The following is a 26,254-nucleotide window of genomic DNA, read 5'->3' on the forward strand; positions in this document are numbered from 1 at the left end:
CTGTGTTCTGCCAGTGTTTCCAAATGGGATTTTTGGTTTAAACGGTGCATGCCCAGGGCTTCTGCACACACAGGTGCTTTGTAATGCAGGAATCCAGACCTGATTAACAGATCTGGTAAGTGAATCATCATTCTGCTCCATCCTCAACATCCATTGGAGCGCTTTCATCCCTAACGTCGAAGTACTCGAGATGGCAGAGGTCGACAGCATCGAGTCCACGCTGCTGAAGATCCAACTGCGCTGGGTAGGTCACGTCTCCAGAATGGAGGACCATCGCCTTCCCAAGATCGTGTTATATGGCGAGCTCTCCACTGGCCACCGTGACAGAGGTGCACCAAAGAAAAGGTACAAGGACTGCCTAAAGAAATCTCTTGGTGCCTGCCACATTGACCACCGCCAGTGGGCTGATAACGCCTCAAACCGGGCATCTTGGCGCCTCACAGTTTGGCGGGCAGCAACCTCCTTTGAAGAAGACCACAGAGCCCACCTCACTGACAAAAGGCAAAGGAGGAAAAACCCAACACCCAACCCCAACCAACCAATTTTCCCCTGCAACCGCTGCAACCGTGTCTGCCTGTCCCGCATCGGACTTGTCAGCCACAAACGAGCCTGCAGCTGACGTGGACTTTTTACCCCCTCCATAAATCTTCGTCCGCGAAGCCAAGCCAAAGAAAGAGAAGATATGGGGTCCAGCAGCTCGGAGCCCATCTGACTGGGATGTTAAATCAAGAGTTTCATGCCAGGTCTCTGCCTGGAGGCTGGCTACAAGCACAGAGGAAATACATAAAACTTACCTTTCATAGAGTCGCCCTAAAAGGCTGTCCAGCATCGCATTCATGTTGAGGGCCCCTTGTAGCACACTCCGGAGCAGATGGAGGCAGGGCGACGGGTGCCGTAGTGCCACCCATCATAAATATGCAGCAGGGCAATGGCTGTCTTCCCTACCCATAATTCCCCACGCAGCTGGAACTCCTCGGAAACACAGAGTGGTTCCAGCTGCATGGGGGATTATAGGTAGGGAAGATGGCCATTGCTCTGCTGCATTTTGAGCTGCAGGGAGCGGCCCTGAAGTCCGAAGCGGCTCGGTGAGGCTGTCACTGCCCACACCAGCCGGTCCCTGATGGCTCCTGCTGGCTGCCCCTGCCCTGATGACTCCCACCCACTACCCCTGCCTTGAAGGGGTCATGGAGGGAGAGGGGTGAGTGGGGAGATGGATCACCCGCTGACGGCTTCATCAGTCCACCCCTAACCATCCGCTTGCTGCGGTTGTACATTCATGAGGGGTGGCGGAGCACAGCGCTCCACCGATTATCCTTTCCCAAGAAGGGTTCCATTCGGCGCCTTGGAGCCCGGCCATGGCGCATTCAGAAAGTTAAGTCTCTAGACGTAAGGGTGGAGAACTTCCGCCTTTACAGTCGGACATTTTCCTTGATTGGGATACCCATACTGTAAGAGGGCTGGATGGGCTAGAGTTTGTCAAATGTGTACAAGATAGTTTTCTTAATCAATACGTAGAGGAACCAACTCGGGATGGTGTAATACTGGATCTCCTGTCAAGGAACGAGGTAGGTCAGGTGTCTGAGGTTTATGTTGAAGAACAAATTGGGTCTAGTCATCACAACTCTATTAGTTTTAGGGTAGTTTTAGGGAAGTGCAAAGAAGGGCCTAAAGTTGAGGTTCTGGATTGGAGAAAAGCAAATTTCGAAGGAATAAGAATGGATTTGGGGAGTATTGAGTGGGACATGATTTTTTCTGGAAATGATGTAAATGAAAAATGGAGAATATTCAAAGAAGAAATTTTGAGAGTACAGAGTAGATATGTCCCAGTGAGGATCAAAGGAAAGGCTGGAAGTCATAGGGAGCCTTGGTTTTTGAGGAATATTAGAAATTTGGTTAGGAGAAAGAGGGAGGTATGCAAGAGGTATAAACACCAGGGTGCTGAAAAATTGAAAGAGGACTACAAGGAGTGTAGAAAAAATCTTAAGAAAGAAATTAGAAAGGCCTAAAAGAGGCACGAAGAGGCTTTGGCAGGCAGAGTAAGAATAAATCCAAAGGGTTTCTATAGGTACATTAAAAGTAAAAGATTAGTGAGGAATAGAATTGGACCCCTTGTAGATAGGGAGGGTAGGCTATGTGAAAAGTCAGAGGAGATGGAAGAAATTTTAAATGATTTATTTTCCTCGGTATTCACTAGGGAAAAAAATATTGTACCAGTTGAAGTAAAGAAAAATAGTGGGGAGGTCATGAATCATATAAGGATAACCGAGGAATTAGTGATGGCAGTGTTAAAAAGGATAAAGGTGGACAAATCTCTGGGTCCGGACAAAGTATTTCCAAGGACACTCAGGGAGACTAGTGTACAGATAGTGGGGCCATTAACAGAGATATTTAGGATGTCACTGGTCACGGGGGTAGTGCCAGAGGATTGGAGGGCGGCTCATGTTGTTCTGCTGTTTAAGAAAGGGTCCAAATAAAAGCCTGGAAATTATAGACCTATGAGTCTGACATCTGTGGTGGGTAAGTTGATGGAAAGTGTTCTGAGGGATGGCATTTACAAATATTTGGAAAAACAGGGATTGATAGGTAGTAGTCAGCATGGTTTTGTCAGGGGTAGATCATGCTTAACAAACCTTATAGAGTTTTTCGAGGGGGTTACAAAAAAGATTGATGAAGGGAAGGCTGTGGATGTTGTCTATTTAGACTTTAGTAAAGCTTTTGACAAAGTTCCCCACAGGAGGTTAGGAAAAAAGGTGGAGGCATTAGGTATAAATAAAGTGTGAAATGGATTCAGCAATGGTTGGATGGGAGGTGTCAGAGAGTAGTGGTAGAAAATTGTATATCAAATTGGAGGCCGGTGACTAGTGGACTTCCTCAGGAATCGGTCCTGGGTCCACTATTGTTTATTATATATATTAATGATCTGGAAGAAGGGGTGGTGAATTGGATAAGTAAGTTTGCAGATGATACAAAGATTGGTGGTATTGTGGACAGTGAGGAAGATTACCGTAGCTTAAAAAGAGATATCGGAAAGCTAGAGGAGTGGGCTGAGAAATGGCTGATGGAATTTAATACGGATAAGTGTGAAGTGTTGCATTTTGGAAAGGCAAATCTAAATAGGTCATATACATTGAATGGTAGACAATTGAGGAGTGCAGAGCAACAAAGGGATTTAGGAGTTATGGTAAATAGTACCCTCAAAGTTGATACTCAGGTAGATAGAGTGGTGAAGAAGGCATTTGGAATGTTGGCCTTCATAAATCGGAGTACTGAATTCAAGAGTTAGGATGTTATGATGAAATTGTACAAAGCATTGGTGAGGCCAAATTTGGAATACCGTGTGCAGTTTTGGTCACCCAATTATAGGAAGGATATAAACAAAATAGAGAGAGTGTAGAGAATGTTCACGAGAATGTTGACAGGATGTGAGGGTTTGAGTTGCAGAGAAAGGTTGAGCTGCCTGGGGCTTTTTTCTCTGGAGCGTAGAAGATTGAGGGGGGATTTGATGGAGGTGTTCAAGATTTTAAAAGATACAAAGAGAGTCAACGTGGATAGGCTTTTTCAATTAAGAGTGGGGGATATTCAAACCAGAGGCCATGGTTGGAGATTGAAGGGGGAATATTATAAAGGGAACATGAGGGGAAATTTCTTCACGCAAAGGGTGGTTGGGATGTGGAATAAGCTTCCGGCGGAGGTGGTTGAAGCAGGGATGTAATTTACATTTAAGGAAAGACTGGATAATTACATGGAGGGGAGAGGATTGGAGGGGTATGGACCAGGTGCTGGTCAGTGGGACTAGGAGGATGGGGATTTGTTCCGGCATGGACTAGTAGGGCCAAACTGGCCTGTTCTGTGCTGTATATGGTTAAATGGTTATATGGTTATATGGAGTTGGAGTGTTGAGCAATGGGAAGCTGTTCTAGATTATATTTACTCTTCGCCATTATGAAATAACACAAGGATTATTAAGAATAATCTTACCTTCAGTCCTGCTCCTTCTAGTCCATTGGGAAGGATGAGAATAGAGCACTTTGCCAACCTGTTACTTACTGTTCTACCTAGTTTCAATTTGAATTGCCATAGAACACAGAAATAGGCCCTCTGGGCCACCACAAATACCCATCTATGCTAAGCCATTTACCAGAATCAGGATTAGAATCAGAATTTATTGTCATGAACAACCCATGAAATTTGGGGCAGCAGCACAGTGCAACCATTCAAATTATAATCATCTTACAACATTACTATAAAAAACTAAAATGCCAGTGCATGAAAAGTAAGGCAGTGTCTTTGGTTCATTGATTATTCAGGAATCTGAAGTGTCCTTGTGCTCGTCTTTAGCCTCTTGTACCTTTCTCCCAATGGTAGCAGAGCAAAGAGGGCATGGCCTGGGTGGTGGGGATCTTTGAGGATAGAGGCTGCTTTTAAGACAATGTCTCATGTAGGTATCCTTGAGGAGTAAAGTCTGATGCCTGCGATGTTGCAGGCCAAGTTAACAACATCTGGAGTTTAATTTTCTCCGGAGAGTTGGCACCTCCATACCAAGCAGTGATGCAATCAGCCAGTTTACGAGAGTCTTTGGTGACATATCGAATCTCCCCAGACACCTCACAAAGTATAGCCACTAGCGAGCCTTCTTTATGATTGCATCAACATGGAGGTTCCAGGACAGATCCTCGGAGATGTTGACACCCAGGAATTTGAAGTTCTTGACCCTCTCCACTTCTGACCCCTCAATGAGGACTGGATCGTATTCCCTTTACTTTCTCCTGAAGTCCACAATGATCTCATTGGTTGTGCTGACGTTGAGTGGTAGGTTGTAGTCATTACACCATTCCACGAGCTGATCTCCCTCCTGTATGCTTCCTCATTACCTTTTGTGATTCTGCCAACAACTGTGGTATCATCGGGAAACTTGTAGATAGCATTGTATGCCTGGCCACACAGTTATGGGAGTATAATGAATAGAGCAGTGGGCTAAGCATGCATCCTTGGGGCACATTTGTGTTGATAATTAGTGAGGAGAGGATGTTGTTTCCTATTCGTACAGACTGTGGTCTTCCGATAAGAAAGTCATAGATGAAGGATCATGGACTTGTCCGTGAAATTGTTTGTCTTAGTGATTCAGGAGCACATCCAGATACATTTTAAATGTTGTAAAAGTACCTGTCTCCACTGAGGTTCGCCCTGTAGTGTAACAGTTTAGCATCGGATTTTGTTCAAAGCAGCGTACACACTGATACTGAGGCATTTCGCATTCTCTTGGAACTACAAAACCTGTTGTTACCATGAGCTCCAAGGGCAAATTAAGTTTACATCTCATTTCTAAAAGCCAAGTTGGGTATGGAATAATAAGCCAGTCTAATTAATTCCATCTTGGGTGATGGTATAGGCATTCTGATTGGTAGCAATAACCAGCATAGAACGGAGAGTAAATGTATAGGGTTGAATCTGTATCTAATACCGCAAGCTTCAAGATGCTCATTACCAGTCATGGGGGGAAGGACATAACTGGTCATCTGAAGATATGGCTGAACAGAATTAGTAAATCAGGCACTTTGGACAAGGGAGATGGGGATGTGAGGAACCTATAGTCCAGCATAACTATAGCTGTTTGGAAACAGATCAATTAATGAGGCTGATGGCTCTTTGGAATAAATATTGAAATAGGACACGTTCTTCACAAATGTGATCAATGCTAAACAATTACTAAACGACACTGCCTAGCAGAGCAGCCTCTTTCTGTCTTACTGAATAACAGTAACAAAGTTTGATTGGTCAGGTTTCACTTCTCATCTAAACTTACACGTGAAAAAACAAGTGCAACCCAACCCTTCCTAACCAGAACCCTCCACTGCTTTTTACTTTATCGCATTATCATCTCATTATTAAGACTGAAATTGGACACTCATGAGATTAGAATTCCATGCTTAACATTTACATATCAGTTAAATGAGGTAATGACTGTCTATAATATCTGGTAAGTTTTGGATTTTTAGATACAGTGCGGGGAGACGTTGACTTGGCACAGAGTAAATGAAGTTTTGCGATTTCAAGAGGCAAGTGGTGGTGATTCATCATGAAGTTATTTTTGATGCCAGACCAAAAAAAACCTAATAATGTACCATGCTTCAATGCAGCAGGTAATTAGATATTTGTATGGTCCTGAGATCGTGACTCATTATCTGATTCTTCTTTAAAACTGAAGACCTTTTAATTTTTAGAGCACATCGTACGGTAAAATATCTTGCAATGTTTCTGAGTGAGTACAGGAACACGAGCATTTGTACTTGTACATAACATGTTGGTTAATTTTTCTTTATTACAACAATGGTGGTCATTATCTAAAGGCTTTTGAATCGATATCTTTTGTGTACCTGTGCGTCCCCACAAGTAAGGTTATTGGTGCATCTGTACATTGTCCTTGTGTGTATGACGATAAATTCTCATATGCCTGACTTGGTTGGTAGCACTCTCAGGTCTGATGAGAAAGGTTATGGTTGAAAGTCTCACCTCCAAATGTAAAACAGGTGATGCCTCCTTTAATTCACATGTTCTGCATCTGCGCTAGCTTAGAACAAAATTTGGAAGGAAGTTTTCCAAATTTTATCGGTGTTTCTCAATTTAAAAGTTGGAACCTAACCCTTGAATAGTTCTTTTTGGAACACTCTGAGACGTTGATGTTTTACTAACTTCAATGCAACATCGCCCTTTGTCTTTTTCTTGGTTGATGGCCAGATGAACAATCTGATCCAATAGAAAGATAGTACTCCACCTACACATGCATAATATTAAATTTCAAATGATATGGGGCTTGTTCATTGACATTATCATAACCTTAAGAGTTAGTGTTGATTTGGAATTTTGGCATTGTGCAGTCACTCTCCAAGACGGTGCCTCTTGGATTTTTGAATGTTAATCCTCAACCTTGCTTTGGGGAAGGGGGGTTGAGAAATTATTATGTTTTTCTTTTCTTTTGTTATGTTTTATTGTTTCATCGTGATTGTGCTTGTGAATTTGTAGATACGATCATTATTGCAATTTTTTTTTCCTAGTCCTGTAGCACATTTCATAAGCGGAAAACTATCAATAAAAATATTTTATAAAGAAAGAAAGTCTTACTTCAAAAGTATGAGGATAACACTCTGGTACCAATGAGTGTTGTATGACTGAAGGTGCCATCTTTTGAACATTAATACATGGTATGGAATAATCCCCTGCCTGTGGCCTTCCCACTCAGCCCCTCCCTTTTGCTCAGCCTCTCTTTTTCAGCTCCCACCCCAATTCACCGCTCCTTCTTAATTCAGTCTCCTCACCTCTCTCAGTTTTCTCTCTCTCTGCTCCTTCATCATTTCTATTCTGCTGGTTCTCCACATCTTCTTTCTCATCTTCATCACTGTTCACATTCCACTCATCACTCCTGACCACCTCCACCTCAGCTCCATCTCTCCTCATGCCCCCCTCTCCTTCTCAGTTCCGGCACTTCACTCATGACATCTCTCTGTTCCCTCCTCTTACTTGCCACCTCCATCCCCACCCACTTCCTTTAACAATGCTCCTTCTTCTCAGTTTTTTCTTCCTTTTCATGCACACCCTCCTCAGTTTCTTTCTACATCAACCTTTTTCCTTTTCAATTCTCTTCCTTTACTGAATCTCAACTCCAGCTATCTTCACATGCTCCCTCTCAGCTCTAAGTGTTCACATATCTCCTCCGTTTCAGTTCCCTCTACTTTATCCACTCCTCCCTCTCATTTCCTCTTCTCTTACCAGCTAAACTCTTTCATTATCCTCCTATCTTCCTAGGCCCAACCTCCCTCACATCATCACCCCCCGCATCCTTCCCCTTTCACACCATCTGACTTATCTTCCTTTCTCTTCACACGCTCCCCTTTCTCCATCTCCATTCCTTTACCCCCAACTCCCTTTCCCACTCATCTCTCCCTTTCACCATCTTCCTCTCCATTAAATCCTCCCCTCACCTCCTTCTTCACTCTCTTCCTTCACACCCTCATCTCTCTTTCCCATCACACTCTTTCCATTTCTTTTCACACCCTCTACCTATTCACATCTTTCTCTACATCTCTTCCTCTTATCTCCTTCTCCCTTCACACACTCTACATTTCCACATTCTTCCTCACCTCTTCATATTCTCTCTGTCTTCATTCACACCCTCTTTTCCTCTTACCTCCTTTGCCCTTCATACCCTCTTCCCATCAATTCCCTTACCACTTACACTCTAGTCAGCTACCTGTTTCTCAGATCCTTTTTACTCATCTCTTTTTAACTTCTTGTCTCTCTCCCTTCCTCCAACCCCCTGCTTTTCCACCTCCACAACTCCCATCCCCAGGATCTTAATTCAAACTCCCTCTTTAAGAGGAACTGACAACAGTTTTATGCCTGGCATAAATTTCTGCCACATCAAGTACCGTCTGGGCACACATGATGAAACCCCACTGCTTATTATATCAGTGTTCTCAGGGTTCCTAAAGGTAGAGAAAATGCAGTAAAACCATCATCACCCTGCAGGTTCTGAACAAACGACCAGTGGTGAGGGGGAAAAGCGAGATTTAAAGAAAGTTCTAGTTGAGGCACAACATTGGATTCCTTCCACAGTTAACAGCAAACAAAGTAAAGCGTAATTTACTCAGGTAGTATTACGGAGTCAGTAGATGTCCATTACCAAGTTAATAAATTGAAATGGCAAGATAAATTGCAGTGCTAGCGTTTAATTACAGCAGCCCTTTGCAGAACAGTAGGTCAATAACCAGACTGAAAATGCCTCTCTTTTTTTCACTTACCCACTTATAAACCTTGCTGCCCAGCGATATGGCAAGGCAAACACCCAGTGAATCTTTCCACATTAATTCTTCCCTGCAAAGCCAGGCTGCTACTCAAATTTCACGGTGAACAATATTTATTTTCTAGCACAATGCAAATGCATTTTCACACGCAAAGTAAAGCTGCCAAGATTTGCTGAACACAAAGGAAAAATTTGTGAATTAAACAAAAAACACAGTATATCTGTGTAGCCTATTGCCAATATCCATTCAACAATTTAATGCAAATCTATAACCAATCTTCCTGACCCAAGTGACAGCACCATTGCTAGTTATATCACATCGCCAACACTCAAAATATGCAAAATTGGAAAATATGATATGCACTAGACCTCCTGCCACTTGCAACAAAATAATTTGATTTGAAGGGGCTTCCGTATAAACAGTGAGTCACCACTTGAGATTTCTCAGGGTGCACAGAAGGACATCTCTGATCTTATCAAGGTGGTTGCAGTCTCAGCTCTCTAATCTCATTTCTCTGCTCATTCCCTAACTCCTACGATATATTTTTCCAACGATCCCTTGAATGCAATTACACAGCAGTTACTTCTTGGAATGAAGTAATCCAAAAGTAGTTTTCTTTCAATTTTCACTCAACATTCCATAACAACTAAATGACATAAAACTGATTGTTCATAGAAAAAGGAAGAATAAGGAAATCAATCCAATTTATCCTTCTCCTCAATTGTTACTGCCAAAGGCAAAGCTATCTTGTTTCATTCCTATTCTCAACTATTGTTCTCTGTCCCTTTAATTACTTCTTTATTTTAAAATGCTTCAACTGATTTTATATCCGTGATTTTCATAGCAGCTCATTTCAGACCTTTGTTTAATTTGAGAGTCTTTTTTGTCTGCATTTATTTTTAAATTGATTCAGTCTGAATCTTCCTTGTTCTAGATTCACAATTGACACCTCTCGAGTCACCCCAACGAAATCTGTAGCGACAGTGATTCTTACTCTTCCTGATCGAGGATTTCCAGCCCAAACCATCAACTGTCTATCGCTCTCCTCGGATGCCACCTGACTCACTGAGCTCCTCCAGCACTCTGTGCATTGCTCTCTTTCTCGGGGTAAAGGGCTTCAGCCCGGAATGTTGTTTTGCTTCTACCGATGCTCCTCGACCCATTGAGTTCATCCAGCAGATTATGATTAGCGAATGAAAACCAAGTGCCCACAAGATACAACGTCAAGCATCCAAAAACGTCAACTGCCGTAGCAGGATGGCTTTTGTTACTGAAGTTTCTGCAGCATTCTTCATTCTCTGCACAGGGTGTTGGCTGAGAGTTTCAAGCAAACTTGTGCTTTTATCTCAAGTTTTCAGCAGCTCTTATTTTTAGTTTCTCTGATCAACAATCAATGAATTTCAGACAAACTCAGATGTTTCTTTCATTCCTTGCATCTGGTAGGATGCTACATTCAGCACTTTTCAAGATGAAGACTTTACAATATGCCGATCAGCTCACCTGATTTGTGCGGTCCTATGCCGTGTGATGCTCAACTAGTTCAATTTCTTCACAGTTCCACGGGATCAGATTGCCAATTACAGTCTATCTGTTGGGGCATTAAAAATGAAAGTTAACAACAAACTTTACATTGTTAAATTTTCCATTTCTTGCGACCTTATTCTCAACAATTGAGGGTATTTTAGCAAATTATTCAGAATTGTATTGATTCCTTAACTTGTGATTTAATTTATTGCAAAATCTTATCAAAGGATTTACAATGTGGATTTACAATCTGTACAACTTCAATGGAGCCCCTATCCCAGCTCTGTGCAGTTTCCCTAATAGCCTTTATATATTCCTACACAGTTCTCTGGACTTGATGCAGCCTCAGCTTGTCTCATCTGTGAGAAAGGATGACTCCAGGTGAAAAACAATTATTTGTGCTTCTCGGGTCAGCACTTGTATAAAAATTTAAAAATTTTCAAAGTTCAAAAATCCTTCAGAAATCTGTCTTCTGTTGATTCCATGCAGGGAAAAGAAAAAGGCATTAAATGTTATGTTACTGACTTTATTTTCTGCCAATTTTAAAGAATTTTATTTCCCAGACATAAATCAAAGAATATCAGATTGCTTACTCGTTGGGGGGGGGGGGGGGTGCACAATGATAAGAAAGAGTTTAAAAAAAACAAATAAGATGTGGAAATAAATGATTCAAGATCAATTTTAAATATTGTTTTTTAAATCTCTGACAAATTTAATCATTCAAATTAATAAATTCAAGAATTCTGAAGGCATTTTCTTTTCGAGATCTAATTGGGATTCTGCAGATCTTCATTATTTTAATTCATTTTATTGTTTGTTCTATTTAAGTAAGAGTTGGGGAGTCAGTGGTTAAACTGCCCTTGTTGCTAATGCCAGCTAACATTACATGATCCCATTATTTGGTATTTGTACCAGATGCTGCAGGGGTCATCTACTGCATTCAGTACTCCTATTGTGGTCTCCGCTACATCGGAGAGACTGGGTGCAGACTGGGAGATCGCATTGTTGAGCACTTCACCTCGGTCTGGCGCAACAGAGTGGATCTCCCAGTGGCCACCCATTTCAACTCCCTTGCTGACATGTCCGTCCATGGTCTCGCGCACTGCCAGACCAACACCACCGCAAACTGCACACCCTGCAACAAGTTGGCATCAACAGCAACTTCTCTGGTTTTTATTAAATCCCACCCCCTTCTTCCCCCGTTGCCTTTTCCCCAGCCCTGTCTGTATGTCTGTCTGTCTGTCTCTCTCCCTCCTCTTTTCCCACTGTCTCCTTTCACAGAACCAAAATCAATTCTCACCTCTCCTCTTAAAACATCACTTGTTGGCCTGGACCCCTTCCTCCTGCCACTCTTCTTTATTTTGATGCCTTCCTGCTCTTTGCTTATTCCTTAAAGAAGGACATAGTCCCAAAACGTTGGTCATATATTTTTACCTCCTATGGGCGCTGCAAGAATGACTGAGTTCCTCCACCATTTCTGTGTGGTTTTGTACCAGATCAGGGCTTTGCAATTTAAAATCCATCCTTTGGAGGGGGGTCAAGTGAACTTAGGAATTACCTGCCAATTTTTAAGAATTTTATTTCCCAGACATAAATCAGGGTTTCATTTGTTGTGAGATTCATGATCATGGAGAGCTAGAGAGTCTGACAGAATGGAAACTGGGTCTTGGGACCACTGAGATGGTGCTATCTTACATTTACATTTATCCCATTTTATTCTCACTTCTTCTTCTTCTTTCTTCTTCTTTGGCTTGGCTTCGCGGACGAATATTTATGGAGGGGTAAATGTCCACGTCAGCTGCAGGCTCGTTTGTAGCTGACAAGTCCGATGTGGGACAGGCAGACACGGTTGCAGCGGTTACAGGGGAAAATTGGTTGGTCCACACAAGAAGCAACTAATCCAACTGATCTTCACTTCTTTGGAATGGGAAGAAATCAGAATACCCAGAAGAAACCCACAGCGACACAGGAAGGATGATCAGATGACACACAGACAGTTCAGGAAGCTTGGCATTGAACATGGGTCACTGGGGAGGGGAGGCATTACCAAGAGCATCACTGTGCCACTCATTATATCTGGTACCTTCGTGCCTTATAGAGGATACCCTTTAACAGCCATGTTTGGCAAAAGGTGGAACATTGTGTGCAGTTATCATCATTGCCTTACAGGAAGAATATGGAGGCTTTGTAAAGGGTACAGAAGAAGTTCATGAGGCGTTGCTTGGATTAGAGAATATTAGCCGATAGGGACAATTAGATTATTTACTCTGGAGCTTTAGAACCTGAGGGGTGATGGAGGAAATTTATGAAAGGATGAGAGGAATATAAAGGGTAGATGGTCAGGATGGAAGTGTCAAATATGAGAGGGCTTAGCTGTAACCATATAACCATTTATGGAGTGGAAACAGACCACATCGGCTTTTCAAGTCCACACCGGTTCACTAGAACAACTCCACTAGCTCATATCTCCTGCTCACTGCCAATAACCCTCCAACCCCCTCACCTCCATGTACACATCCAACCTTCTCTTAAATAACAGAAAGAACCCTGACACAACTATCTCATTCGGAAGTTCATTCCATTCTGCCACCACTTGCTGAGTCCAGTGTTTGTTTTGATCATAGTCTCAATACACTTGACCTGAGTGACATGCCTATATAATTGCTTCCACTGTGGATTTACCTTCTCATAGTTGACTGCTTTTTTTTTACTTTAAAGGGTATTTGGAGGGAAGTTTATATTACACAGAGGAGTAGATGTCTGGAACATGCTGCCAGGAGTGGTGGTGTAAGCAATGATTAAGAGAGCATTTAGACAGAACACATGAGTAGCCATGGAAGTTACTCAGGAAAGTCTGCAAACACTGTGATTGCAGTGCAATGAACAGAAGTACTGGAGAAACTTAGCAGGTCAAGCAGTATCTATGGTAAGCAATGGGTTATAACCAATGTTTCAGACATGAGCACTTCAACGTGAGCAAAAATCAGGCAGATGCCAGAATAAAAAGATGGTGGGAGAAGAGGCGAGGTAGGAAGAAAGGATAGGGGAGGTGATAGATAAGGGTGGGAGGGCAGAAGACAAGGAGGCTGAGATATGATGGGGAAAGGGGTAGCTCTTTATTCAGGCACCTGTTTGCCTTCTGCTCATACTTTGACAAAGAGCTCCAGCCTGAATAGTTGGCTATGTTCTGCTGCTTCCGATAGATGCTGTGTGACTGCTGAGTTTCACCAGCACTTTTATGTATTTCACAACAGCTCGGGAAGTGATAGATTTACACCATATGCAGTTTAAATTGGCATTATGGTCTACAGAGACATGGTGAGCCAAAGCGGCTGTTCATATACTTAACTGTTCTATTTTTCAAGATAACTATTTGTCTCTTATCAGGCCAAGATGGAACATTATCTAACCAATCCTGCTTCATTTGTTGTGGAGTTATGAATGGAATTGAACAAAAGAATTGATAATTGATGATAATTAATTTGGAGGAAAAAAGAGCATTGAATGAAAGATGAAATAAAACAAAATTCTTGGATTTAGCTTAAATCTTCATGATTTTAGAATGCTCCAAATCAGCCAATCGCTAATGACATGAAACAAATTAAAAATTAGCAGCCAACTTCTGCAGAGCGAGCTCCAACAAATAAGGATTGAGTCATAACTGTAAACCTGGATGCAACACAGAATGTCCAGGGATCCTCCACCATCAGGCTCCTCAACAACAAACTCAACCATTGACTCATTTAAGGACTCTCACAGTTTATTGATTTTCTTTCTCTCTGTATTGCAGTCTATTTATTTACAATTCTTTATTTGTTTACATGTATACATATCTTCTTGAATACAGTGTTTCTGCATTGCCAGTCAGTGGTTCTGCCTCGCATGTAGGAAAAGGAATCTCAGGGCTGTATGTGATATCATGTATGTAATCTGGCAATAATTCTGGTCTTCGATAAATCTGAACTGAAGCAGCACTGTGAATCATTTGAGCAACTCCTCAGTCCAGTTGCTCATCCACGATTTGAGGAACTCCCTCAGTTTTGCTCTCATCATGTGAAGTATCTATTTAAGACCTGTGAATTAATGTTTGAGATGTCAGTCTTAAGACCCCGTGTCCTAATGCCCTTTAAATATATTTTTCTCTGCTTCAAACACCTGAGGAATAAATGAAAAATTGTACTTCAACAACATCCATACATTGACTTCCTGTTAAAAATTTCCTTGTCAATATATAGTGCATTAAACCATTTAAAACATGACTGAACAAAATCCTTGTGTTTTAAGCCATCAACTGCTTCATGATCTCGAATGCTATCTCTTTGGTCTGCTTACTCAACTAGCTTTCTGATTAAACTTACTTTCTGTTTGAAGATTAAAAAAAGAAAGAAAATATAAGGGAAGTAATGATGTCGTCACCTCCTCTGCTTCCTGACACATGTAACTGCCAGGAGGAGATCTGGTTGCAATTCATTCACACAAGGTTCCCTCATCAACTCTTCATCATCTGCACACTACCCCACTGCCCTGTCTCCTTCACTCTATTCTCCACCAGTGTTTGCTTATTCAAATACTGTTCCCCTGGAACATCTCTCGCTAACTTGCAATGGGTCCCTGCTGAATAACTCCACCACCTGAAAATTCTAATCCTTACTTAAGATACTTCTCGAATTGTCCGGTTTCTGCTACCCCACTCACCGTTCTCCCTTTCTTAACTATCCCTCTGTCTTCTTTCCTCCAGCTCTCCAACTTCTTCCCTCCCCACTGACAGAGCCGTCCCCTCTTCCCCTGTTAGCTGATGTGTCTTCCCTCTCTTATCCAACTATTACCTCCTGCCCGTGGGACCGTGCTCCTCTCCCTGATCCCACCCAACCCCCACTATTTTGATCGGATGTCTTCATACATTTTGCTCCTACTTTGATGAAGGCCTCAAGCCTGAAATGTTGGTTATGTACCTTTTACTTTTGCTATAAAATCCCTGTTATCCAGAATTTGAGAAACTGGCAAAAAAAAACATGCAGTAAATAAAAAGGTAAAAAAATAAGAAAGTTTAAAATGTGCCATTAGGTCTCCAATCATACAACACCCAGAAAACTCACTTAACCCTGTAGCTACCAGATATAAGGGATTTTACTGTACGCTGTACAGCAGACTTTTGTGTTTTACTATTATTAATCTCCCTCATCCTTGCCAAACTCACTAATCATCTCAACCACCTCCAAAGATCTCCGTGCTTCTCTCATTCTGCTGATCATTTGAACCCTCCATCTCAGCTAGCTGTCCATCTTCAGTTGCCAGAGTTTATAGTTATGGAATAGGCCTCCTGAAACGTCTTCACCTCTTTATCCTCCATTAACCAAGCTTTTGGTCATATGCAGCTCAGCATAAAATACTGTTTGATAATGCTCCTGTCAAACTCATTGGGATTTTTATATTTAAATTTAGACACAAACATATAGCACGGTAACAGGCCCTTCTGGTCTGTGAGCCCGTGCCACCCAATTAACCTATGTTTTGAACGGTGGGAGGAAACTGGAGCGCCCAGAGGAAACCCACACAGACAGGGGAGAATGTACAGATGGTGCTGGATTTGAACCCAGGTCGCTGGCACTGTGACAGTTTTGCGCTAACCACCATGCTAATCGGGTCGCCCTTTTTTTTGTGGTACATTGTGAATACATATTTGTTACATTTACTCAAATTGGTTTGGGCTGGCTTTTTCTTGGCTGCTGGTTTGAAATTATTATTTGAAATGGTCTTTAACTGGAAGTATCATTCTAAACGAAATTCTCATTTGCTGTACCATGGTACTTGGATTTGAATACCTGCTGCAAATAGCTCTGGGCTCAAACAAATATGAAGATAATGAGCTCCTTGATGCAGAAAACAGATTGTTTTTATAAAGGATTAAAATACTCAGCTCCTAATCTCAACTGCCTGTGAAGTTCACAGAAGTCCTAAGGCACCATTCTTAAAATAAGCCTCATGCCTTAAAGTCAAGAAAAAAAAAATGAATCAGTGGAGTCAACATGAGGTTATCTGAGCATTGTCTGAGATTCTATCCTGTTGAACAAGAAGTTGATTTTCAGGTTGACCCTGAGGTGGACAAGTTGTCCTGTGAATCCAGGCTCTTGCTCTTGTGATTTATCACCCATTTTCCTGACTAATATTGAAACTGGAAAAAGCATTGCATGGCACAAGAACAAAAATGGAGGACACCCATTTCAATTCCCCACCCCATTCCCTTGCTGACATGTCCACCCATGGTCTCATGAACTCCCAACTGCAACCACCCGCAAATTGAAGGAACAACACTTCATCTTCCATCCGGGAAACCTCCAAATGGATGGCATTAACATCAGTTTCCTGTTTACGTTTGAAACTCCGGCCCAATCTCCCCCCCACCCACCCCCGTATCCTTTCCTCTAGCTCTCTCTTGCTTTGCTCTTCCCTTTTCACAGAGCCAAAATGAATTCTCACCTTCACATTTTATCATATCCAATTAACACCTTTTGTCTGTTGGTCTATATTTCTCCCCCTCCCATTCTTCCCCAGCCTTTAATTCAGATGCCTGTCTCTTTTTCACTCATACTTTCAAGAAGGGCTCAGGCCCAAAAAATCAGTAATATATCTACCTCCTGTGGACACTGTGAGAGCAGCAAAGTTTATCCTGCATTTCTATGTTTTGGTAGGAAAAAGAAACTGTGTAAATTTTCCGTAAGATGAAGTTTCTCTCTGATTCCAAAAATGTAGTTAGTAGACTACTTTAGATGTAATTAACCTATCAGCTTTTCAACGAGACAGTTTTGCTTGGGAAAATCAACAATAATGGGCTGCGATCTTTAAAATGAGAGGCAGGCTAACTAGATGTAAAATCTGTAAGTACTTCTTTCAAGCAAAGAAAAATTACAACCTAGAACTATGTCTCTTCCCAAAACTTGTGGTTCCTGTCTCAGCAGAAATGTTTAATACTATGACTGACAGGTTTTTATTAGGGAAGGGTGAGAAAGGTAATAGAGCAAAGTTCAGATCAATCACAATGTAATTCAATGACAAAATGACTTACTCTTGTTTCTAATATGTCAACTTAAACATAATTTTCTTTGATTTAAATTCCTGGTCCTACTGGCCAGATTTCTGAATTTACCCAACTGTGATCAATGAACGCTTGATGACCCCACTCTTGCGAGTCTTTATAATCACAAAGCCAAGCTGCTTGTCCCAACTAGCTTAGCCAGTTTTGAATACCCTTTATAAACTTTCTTCTATACCTCTACATCTAACCTAGCACAATATCCCTCGATATCTTGAATTACTGAATGTAATTTCCAGTCCTCTAAGCCATCAAACATCTTTGTAATTTTACAGTCAATGAGCCATACAAGCAGATAACAGGCCCTTTAACCCAACTTGTTCATGTCAACCAAGTTGGCATTTTTTACCCCATATTATTCTAACCCAGTGGTTCTCAACCTTCTTTCCACTCACATACCACTTTAAGTATGTACACCCAACCCCAACCCACCAATTTTCTCTTGCAACTGCTGCAACCGTGTCTGCCTGTCCCGCATCGGACTTGTCAGCCACAAACGAGCCTGCAGCTGACGTGGACATTACCCATCCATAAATCTTCGTCCGCGAAGCCAAGCCAAAGAAGAAGATGCTATCGATGCTCTGTGATTAGTAAGGGATTGCTTAAAGTGGTATGTGAGTGGGAAGGGAAGGTTGAGAATCACTGCTCTAGACCCATTTGTTGCTGAAATATTTTGGAGTTATAAAACTGTGCACATAACGAGTCAATAAGGCATGATTAAAACAGTGGTTTTCACACTTTTTCTATTGTTACACAGTTCTGTGTTGAGAATTGGCCTATGTGTTGTGTGGTTTTATGTTAAAAAGTGAAAATTTGCCTTAGAGAGCCAAGGTGAAAGTGGACTGCTGAGAGAGTGGGAGACGGACTGAGCATGTGCAGAAAATTATCTAAAGGTTTCGGGACTTGGACAATAGACCACCACTGGGTGGTACTGTGGAGTGGAAGGAGGCTCAGAGCATGATTCATGGTTTTGAGGACAGTTTAGAATGTTGGGATTTCAAAAAGGATGAACATTCCGAAGGCAACCAGAAGGATCCGGACGGACCAAACCCTTTGTTCCTCTCTCTGCAAGCAACACAAAACAACTTCAAATTTTGTGCTCTCTCTCTCTCTCAACGATCTTTTAGCTTCAGTTTACCAAACAAACAGAATTTTGTTTGTGATCTTTGCTTCGGTAGAGATCGAAGTTTTGTGAGTCTTGCATGTTTTGTGTCTAAGTTTTTCTGTGGGCTGGTTGGAAGTGTAGATTAGACTTTAATTACATATGTTATATTTAGGCAGGGGAATTTATTAGTTTTACACTGTTATGGAAATTTGCTTATAACCAGTGGGAATTGTTATAAAAGGGGGGATTTTGAATTAAAGTTTGAAGGTGAATTTTTTGTTAATAAAGTAATTGTTTGTGGCGATACACCATTAGGCAGGCGAAACAGCCCCACTTGTCACGCATGCGGCGGGGCAACATGGTGCCATCAGGGGTTTCTTCCCAGCCTCGGCACCACATTCTGAAGCCCACGCTTGGGTACCCACGTGACACCCTTGTGACATCGGGGCCCCCCAGCACGGTTCTCGGCCAGGTCCGGGCTGGGAGTGTAAGACCAGCCAGTCAGCCTGCAATAAATCAGTTTTTGCTCACTGAACTCAACCCGTCTGGTTGTGTGATCCTTCAGTTAGCAATGTAGCCACTGCTACAATAGGTGACCCCGAAAGGTTTAAATGTCTTTGAACCCAGCATGAACAACCTTTTGATCAACACTATAGCCATCAAGCTTCCTGACTTCTGGATTCAGGAGCCAGAGACCTGGTTCAGCCAAGCAGAGGCTCAGTTTCACCTCCGCAGATTTCATCAGATTCGACCAAGTTTTACCATGTGGTCACCGCCCTGGACCAGGCCACTGCCAAACAAGTGCTGCACCTCGTTCAGCACCCACCCATGGAAGATAACTACGGGACCATCAAGTGGGTGCTCACCAGCTCCCTCGACCTCTCCAGGCACCAGCGTGTGACTTGGATGCTGCGCCTCGATGCCTTGGGGGACAGAACTCCAATCGAGTTGATGGACGAGATGTTCGCACTCATGGGCAATCACATGAACTGCCCACTCTTAGAGCGCATCTTACTCGACCATCTTTCTGAAGACATCGGCCGTTACTGTCCCAGGAGAGCTTCAAAAACCCTAGGAAGGTTGCTCAAAAGGCTCAGGAGCTATGGATTGAACTATTCCCAGAGGGCTCAGCAGTCCAGCAGGTTACGAGTCATGGGCATGACCACGCCAAGCCTTCCTCTAGCACTGCAGTGGAACATCTGGCCCCTGCAGAGGCCTCAAAGAGCAAGTCATCCACTTCAGGCCTCTGCTTCTTCCACCAGCTCTGGGGAGCCAAGGCTCAGAAGTGTCGTCAGCCCTACTTTTCCAGGGAAACCAGCAGGCCGGTCATTGTTAATGGCTGCGGCGGCTGGCCAAGAACACAGCCTTCTCTACCTGCGGGATTCAGTCAGCGGCCGGTGCTTCCTCGTTGACACCGGAGCCCAGATCAGCGTCATCCCGGCCACAGCCATCGAGTCCCAGAATCGGCCTCGAGGACCTCCCCTCCGTGCAGCCAATTTGACGGAGATCCAAACATATGGAAACAAGACCGTCCACTTCCAGATCGGTCAGCAGATGTTCTCGTGGAAGTTCACTGTTTCGTCCCTTCCAACCGTCATCCTGGTGTCAACTTCCTCCTCGCTCACGGACTCCTGGTCGACATTCAATGTAGGCAATCCGTTCGCCTCAACGCCTCCCGCACAGAGCAGCCGCAGATGGTCATGGTCAGCACGCCCAACGACGAGTTTCAGCATATCCTGAACGAGTTCCCATTCCTCCTCAAGCCGCAGTTCTCCGCCGCCTCACCATGCCACAGGGTGTTTCACTACATCCCCACCCAAGGCCCGCCGATCCACACCAAGGTACACTGGCTCCCACCGAATAAGCTCCAGATAGCGAAGGAAGAGTTCTCTCATCTGCAGGAGCTGGGGATCATTCGACGCTCCGACAGTCCTTGGGCCTCAACACTCCACCTGGTCCCGAAAGCCCCTGCGGAGATTATTGACGGCTTAATGACGCGACAGTACCTGACCGTTACCCAATCCCTCACATCCAGGATTTTACGGCCAACCTGCACGGTCGACCTGGTGCGCGGGTATCACCAAATCCTGATGCACCCCGAGGATATACCTAAAACAGCCATCATCACTCCCTTCAGCTTGTTCGAGTTCCTATGCATGCCGTTTGAGCTCAAGAATGCCACCTGAACCTTCCAGCGCCTCTTGGACGCAGTGGGCAGGGATTTGAATTTCGTATTCAGATGACCTGGATGTCATCTTTGTCGCCAGCAGAGACCAGGCACAACACAAGTCTCACCTGTGCACCTTCTTCTCCCGACTGGCTGACTTCAACCTAACGATCAATCCGGCCAAGTGCCAGTTCGGGAAAGAGTCCATATAGTTCCTGGGCCATACCATCACAGCCAAAGGAGCCACACCTGCCGCTATGAAGGTCGCTGCAGTCAGGGAGTTCCCACGCCTGCTCAACCTCAAGGGGTTACAGGAGTTCACAGGTATGGTCAATCTATAACTGCTTCATTCCAGATGCTGAGCACATCATGCAGCCGCTCTTCACCCTCATCACGACCAAAGACATGACACTCACCTGGAATCCAGAGGCCAGGAGGGCATTCGAAGCCATGAAAGATGCTACCCTGCCCGTCCACCCACGCACAGACCTGCATATGGCGCTTTCCATCGATGCCTCTGCCACAGCCATCAGCGCTGTCCTGGAGCAGCAGGTGAATGGACAGTGGAAACCACTGGCATTCTTTAGCCAACTTTTTCACCCGCCAGAGCGCAAGTATAGCACTTTAGATCATGAGTTGCTGGGCATGAACCTGGTGGTGCGTCATTTCCATTATTTCTTGGAGGGGAGGCCTTTCACCATTTTTACTGACCATAAACCCTTCACTCAGGCGTTCGCTATGGCAAGAGATGCCTGGTCAGCCCGCTAACAGCGTCACCTCTTCTTCCTGTCAGAGTTCACCACCGACATTCAGTACAAGGCGGGGAAAGACAACATGGTCGCTGACGCACTCTCACGACCGGCCATTTGCGCGCTGACACCTGGCCTTGACTTCGACCAGCTCGCCCGGGACCAGAAGTCCGACGAGGAGACCCGGGCCTTCAGGACTGCCATCAAGGGCCTGCGGTTCCAGGACCTCCCAACTCCTCACAGTGAGGGGACCGTCCTGTGTGATGTCTCCATGGGCACCCCGCAACCTGTGCTTCTCCAGCAGTGGTGCAGGCAAGTCTTCCACCATATCGATGACCTTTCCCACCCTTCCATCAGGTCCAAAGTCCGTATAGTGGCAGAATGTTTCGTCTGTCATAGGCTTCGGAAGCAGATTGTGGACTGGGCCAGAACCTGCACCCATTGCCAGCTTTCCAAGGTACACAGGCACACCAGAGCACCCGTACAAGATTTCAAACAGGTCCAGGAATGGTTCAGTCACATACATGTGGACATTGTTGGACCCTTACCCGTTTCCCGAGGTAACCATTACCTTTTCACAGTGGTAGACCGCACCACTCGTTGGCCCGAGGCGATCCTGATGCCAGATGCCTCCACGGACTCCTGCTCCCGAGCGCTTTTGTACAGTTGGGTTGCCCAGTTCGGCATCCTGAACCACTTCACCAGTGATTGGGGCACCCAGTTCACCTCTGCGCTCTTGGCACAGCTCGCCAACAGGCTGGGGATCGAGCTACATCACACCATGGCCTATCACCCACAGGCCAATGGGCTAGTCGAGCGATTGCACCGCCACCTTAAGTCAGCATTTATGGCCCGCCTCACCAGCCCCGACTGGGTGGACGAGCTGCCTTGGGTGCTCCTGGGCATCCGCTCGACACCTACAGGTGTCATCAGCTGAGCTGGTCTACGGTGCACCGCTAGCAATACTCAGTGAATTCATCAATGCACCTCACAACCCCCAGCAGTCACCACACGGTCTACTTCCCCACCTCCGGGCCCAGTTGGACTCCTTTACACCCCCACTGCCACCCAGACACGGCACATGGGCCTCTTACATCCCCAGTGAACCGTACTCCGCAGAGTACATTTTTATCAGGTGGGGTCTATCCACAGCACCTCTACAAAGACCATACGAAGGGCCGTACAAAGTCATCCAGCATTCAGGATCCACTTTCACACTGGACATCGGTGGTAAGAGGGAACTGTTTACGGTGGACAGGTTAAAGCCAGCACACCATGACCCCACCGAACCAGAAGTTGTGGCCCAACCCTAGAAGTGAGGCCACCCAGCAAAAAAGGACATTGGCGCCGGTTTTGGGGGGGGGATGGCTGTGTGGCGGTATGCCATTAGGCAGGTGAACTGGCCCCGCTTGTCATGCACGTTGACGGGGCAGCCGGCCAAAATGGCGCCATCAGGGGTTTCCTCCCAACCTCGGCACCGGGCTCAGTAGCCCGCGCTTGGGGACCCATGTGACGTCGGGGCCCCCCAGTGCGGTTCTCGGCCATGTCTGGGCAGCCAGGCAGCCTGCAATAAATCAGTTTTTGCTCATTGAACTCAACACATCTGGTTGTGCGATCCTTCAGTTAGCGGTGTAGCCGCCACTACACGTTCATCTTTACCCTCGTGTGATCTGCCTTCTTTGTGGTTGCTGGTTTGATCTTGTAACATAATTTGGGGACATCGTCTGGGATCAAACCAATTTGGAAGGTTTAGGGGCGATTGCCTTGTGCTTAGTTATCAGTCGTCTGAGTTTGACTCAACCTCCAGCTTGAAATTAAAAATAAACGGTGAGTGAATAAATCACCAGCAGAAAAACCAGCAACTATGAATATTGACCAGTTCGTCGCGAACCCTTCAGTGGTTAATTTAAAAATGGCTAAAAAGTCAGAACTGATGGTTATAGTTGGCAAGTTAAAACTTCTTACAGGAAGAACTGGGATGAAAAAAAAAGGAGAATGCCCGAAATATTGTTAAGCACTATGTAGGAAAGGGGGTATTTGAAGAAGCTGCATTAGAACAGTTTCCAAAGGAGAAATCTTCAAAGGAAGTAAAGTTGGCTTCGAGAAAACTAGAGTTAGAGGAAAAAAGAGAGGCAGAAAGGAAAGCTGAACGGGAAGTAGTAAGGCAGGCAGAGAAGTGCAGCCACAAGGGATGAGAGAAAGAAAGAATGGAAACATGAGCTAGAACAAGCTAAATTAAAGATGACCCTAACCCAAGGAGAGGGAGAAACCCAAAACCTACATGCTGGTCAGGAAGAGAGGTTTCTGGTCAGTAGAGAAGTGAGGCTAGTTCCTCCATTTGAGGAAGCTGAAATAGACCAGTATTTTCAGCATTTTGAGAAAGTAGCTGTAAATTTAAAATGGCCACTAGACCAGTCTTCACTCCTACAACAAAGTGTTCATAAAGGGAAAGCCCAACAGGTGTATTTGTGTCTCACAGTACAACAAGCAGCTGATTATAAATTTGTAAAGCAGGCTATACTCCGATCTTATGAACTAGTCCCAGAGGCTTATAGACAAAAGTTCAGGAGTTTAAAAAAGCAGCAACCCAATCTTACCTGGATTTTGCTCTTAGGAAGGTTGTGTGTTTTGATCGGTAGAAAAGAACTTTGATTTATTGAGGGAAATCATTCTGATTGAGGAGATTAAAAATTGTGTTCCTGATGATATTCAAGTGTACTTGGCAGAGAAAAATATAAAAACTTGGCAAGAATTGGCTAAATTTGCAGAGCAATATGCTTTAGCTCACAAGCCTAAATGGACACCAGGGAGAACCTTTCAAAGGAATACTGCTAATAGAGAGTTGAAAGAAAATCTAGAAGTTAAGTTAAAGGAAGAGAGGAAGAGAAATGGGTGAAGGAAAAATTTTCGAGTGTTATTTGCCATTATTGTAAGAATTATATTGCACATAATAGCAAATTGTCCTGTGCTGAAAAGGAAGAAAGAGAAAGGGGTGGTACCAACTGCCTGTGTTAAGAGTGAGAAAGTTAGGGATATTTTTAAACCATTCATGACTGAAGGTTTCATTTCAGTTAAAGAAGGATCCAATCAAGTGCCAGATAAAATCCTGCATGATACTGAAGCAGCCCAATCGCTTGTATCAAGCAACGTTTTGAATTTTGGTGAGGAGACCGACACTGGAGATGTGAATTTAATTAAAGGCATTGGTGATGAAGCAGAGCCTATACCTTTGCATAGAATAGTGATGAAATCAGACTTAGTTAATGGCCCGGTTACAATAGGGTTAAGATCAAGTCTGCCGGTGGATGGAGTTACTCTTTTGTTAGGGAATGATTTAACAGAGGGTAAAGTCATGCCTGCGGTGAAACTCACAAGTAAGCCATTGGTTTATGAGTCTGAAAAGGATTTGAAAATCTAGGAAAAAGGTAGAGGTAGAGAAAGTCTGTGATGATCCTGTAGTGGAGGCAAACATTGAGGACAAACCTAAGGATCCAGCTTTGCTGTTGTCAAGAGAAGAATTCTTTCTTTCTTTGACTTGGCTTCGCGGACGAAGATTTATGGAGGGGGTAAATGTCCACGTCAGCTGCAGGCTCGTTTGTGGCTGACAAGTCCGATGCGGGACAGGCAGAATTAATAGCTAGACAAAAGCATGATCCTGATCTTGCTGGGATAAGAGATAAGATTCTGTCTAACCAGGAAATTGAAACTGTGCCAGTATGTTACTTTGTTCAAGATGGAATATTGATGAGAAAATGGAGTCCACAAGTGATACCTCCAAGTGAAAACTGGGCAGTAGTAAGGCAAGTTGTAATTTCCAAAACTTATAGGAATTAAATATTAAAGTTGGTTCATAGTATACCTTTAGGAGGTCATCTTGGAGTGAAGAAGATGGTAGAAAAGATAAGGAAACAGTTTTATTGGCTGAAATTAAGAAAGGATGTTATGAACTTTTGTAGAACCTGTCACACTTGTCAACTGATGGGGAAGCCTAATCAAGGACCACCAGTGACACTTTTACAACCCATCCCTGCTTTCAGGGAGCCCTTCTCAAAAGTGATAGTGGATTGTGTTTGCCCATTGCCAAAAACCAAAGCGGGAAATGAATATTTGTTAACACTCAGGTGCACAGCTTCAAGGTTTCCAGAGGCTATTCTCCTGAGAAACATTAAAGTGAAAATGATTCTGAAAGCTATGCTAAAATTTTTCACACTGTTTGGCCTACCAAGGGAAATTCAATCAGCCAAGTGAGTAATTTTATGTCTGGAATATTTCAACAGGTGTTGTATGAATTGGGAACCCATCAAATTGTGTCATCTGCCTATCATCCTGAAAGTCAAGGGGCCTTGGAAAGGTTCCATTTAACTGTGAAAAATATGAGGAGGGCTTATTGCGTGGAAAATAATAAAGACTGAGATGAAGGAATCCATTTGTATTGTTGGCTGTTAGAGAGGCAACTCAGGAGTCTCCTGGCTTTAGTCCATTTGAGTTGGTGTTTGGTCATGAAGTCAGGGGTCCATTACTATTGTTGAAGGAACAGTGGATACATAATGATACATAATCCAATCTGTTGGATTATGTTTTTAAATTTAAATACAGATTACATCAGGATTGCGAAATGGCAAGGAAAAATTTAAAAACTGCTCAGGGAAAAATGAAAATTCGGTATGATCAAAAAGCAAAAATTAGGGACATTAAACCTGGTGACAAAGTATTGTTTTTTTTTCCAATGCAGTCAAACCCTTTGAGAGCTCAGTTTTTAGGACCATATAAGGTGAAATCAAAGATTAACCAGGTCACCTATGTCATTGAGATGCCTGATCG

General features: G+C 43.7%; 1 protein-coding gene across 16 annotated transcripts in view; it reads right to left on the reverse strand.

Annotated features, from left to right (window-relative positions):
• Positions 1 to 26,254, reverse strand: part of LOC138764513 (teneurin-3) — a 4,541,667-nt gene that overhangs the window by 898,638 nt on the left and 3,616,775 nt on the right. For all 16 annotated transcript variants that reach the window (XM_069940598.1, XM_069940580.1, XM_069940589.1 and 13 more), the window contains one exon: positions 10,299 to 10,386. The gene's annotated coding sequence lies outside the window, so the exon portion shown is untranslated. The remainder of the gene's footprint in view (positions 1 to 10,298; positions 10,387 to 26,254) is intronic.

This window comes from Narcine bancroftii, chromosome 1 (genome assembly GCF_036971445.1).
Source record: "Narcine bancroftii isolate sNarBan1 chromosome 1, sNarBan1.hap1, whole genome shotgun sequence".
Classification (NCBI taxonomy): Eukaryota; Metazoa; Chordata; class Chondrichthyes; order Torpediniformes; family Narcinidae; genus Narcine; species Narcine bancroftii.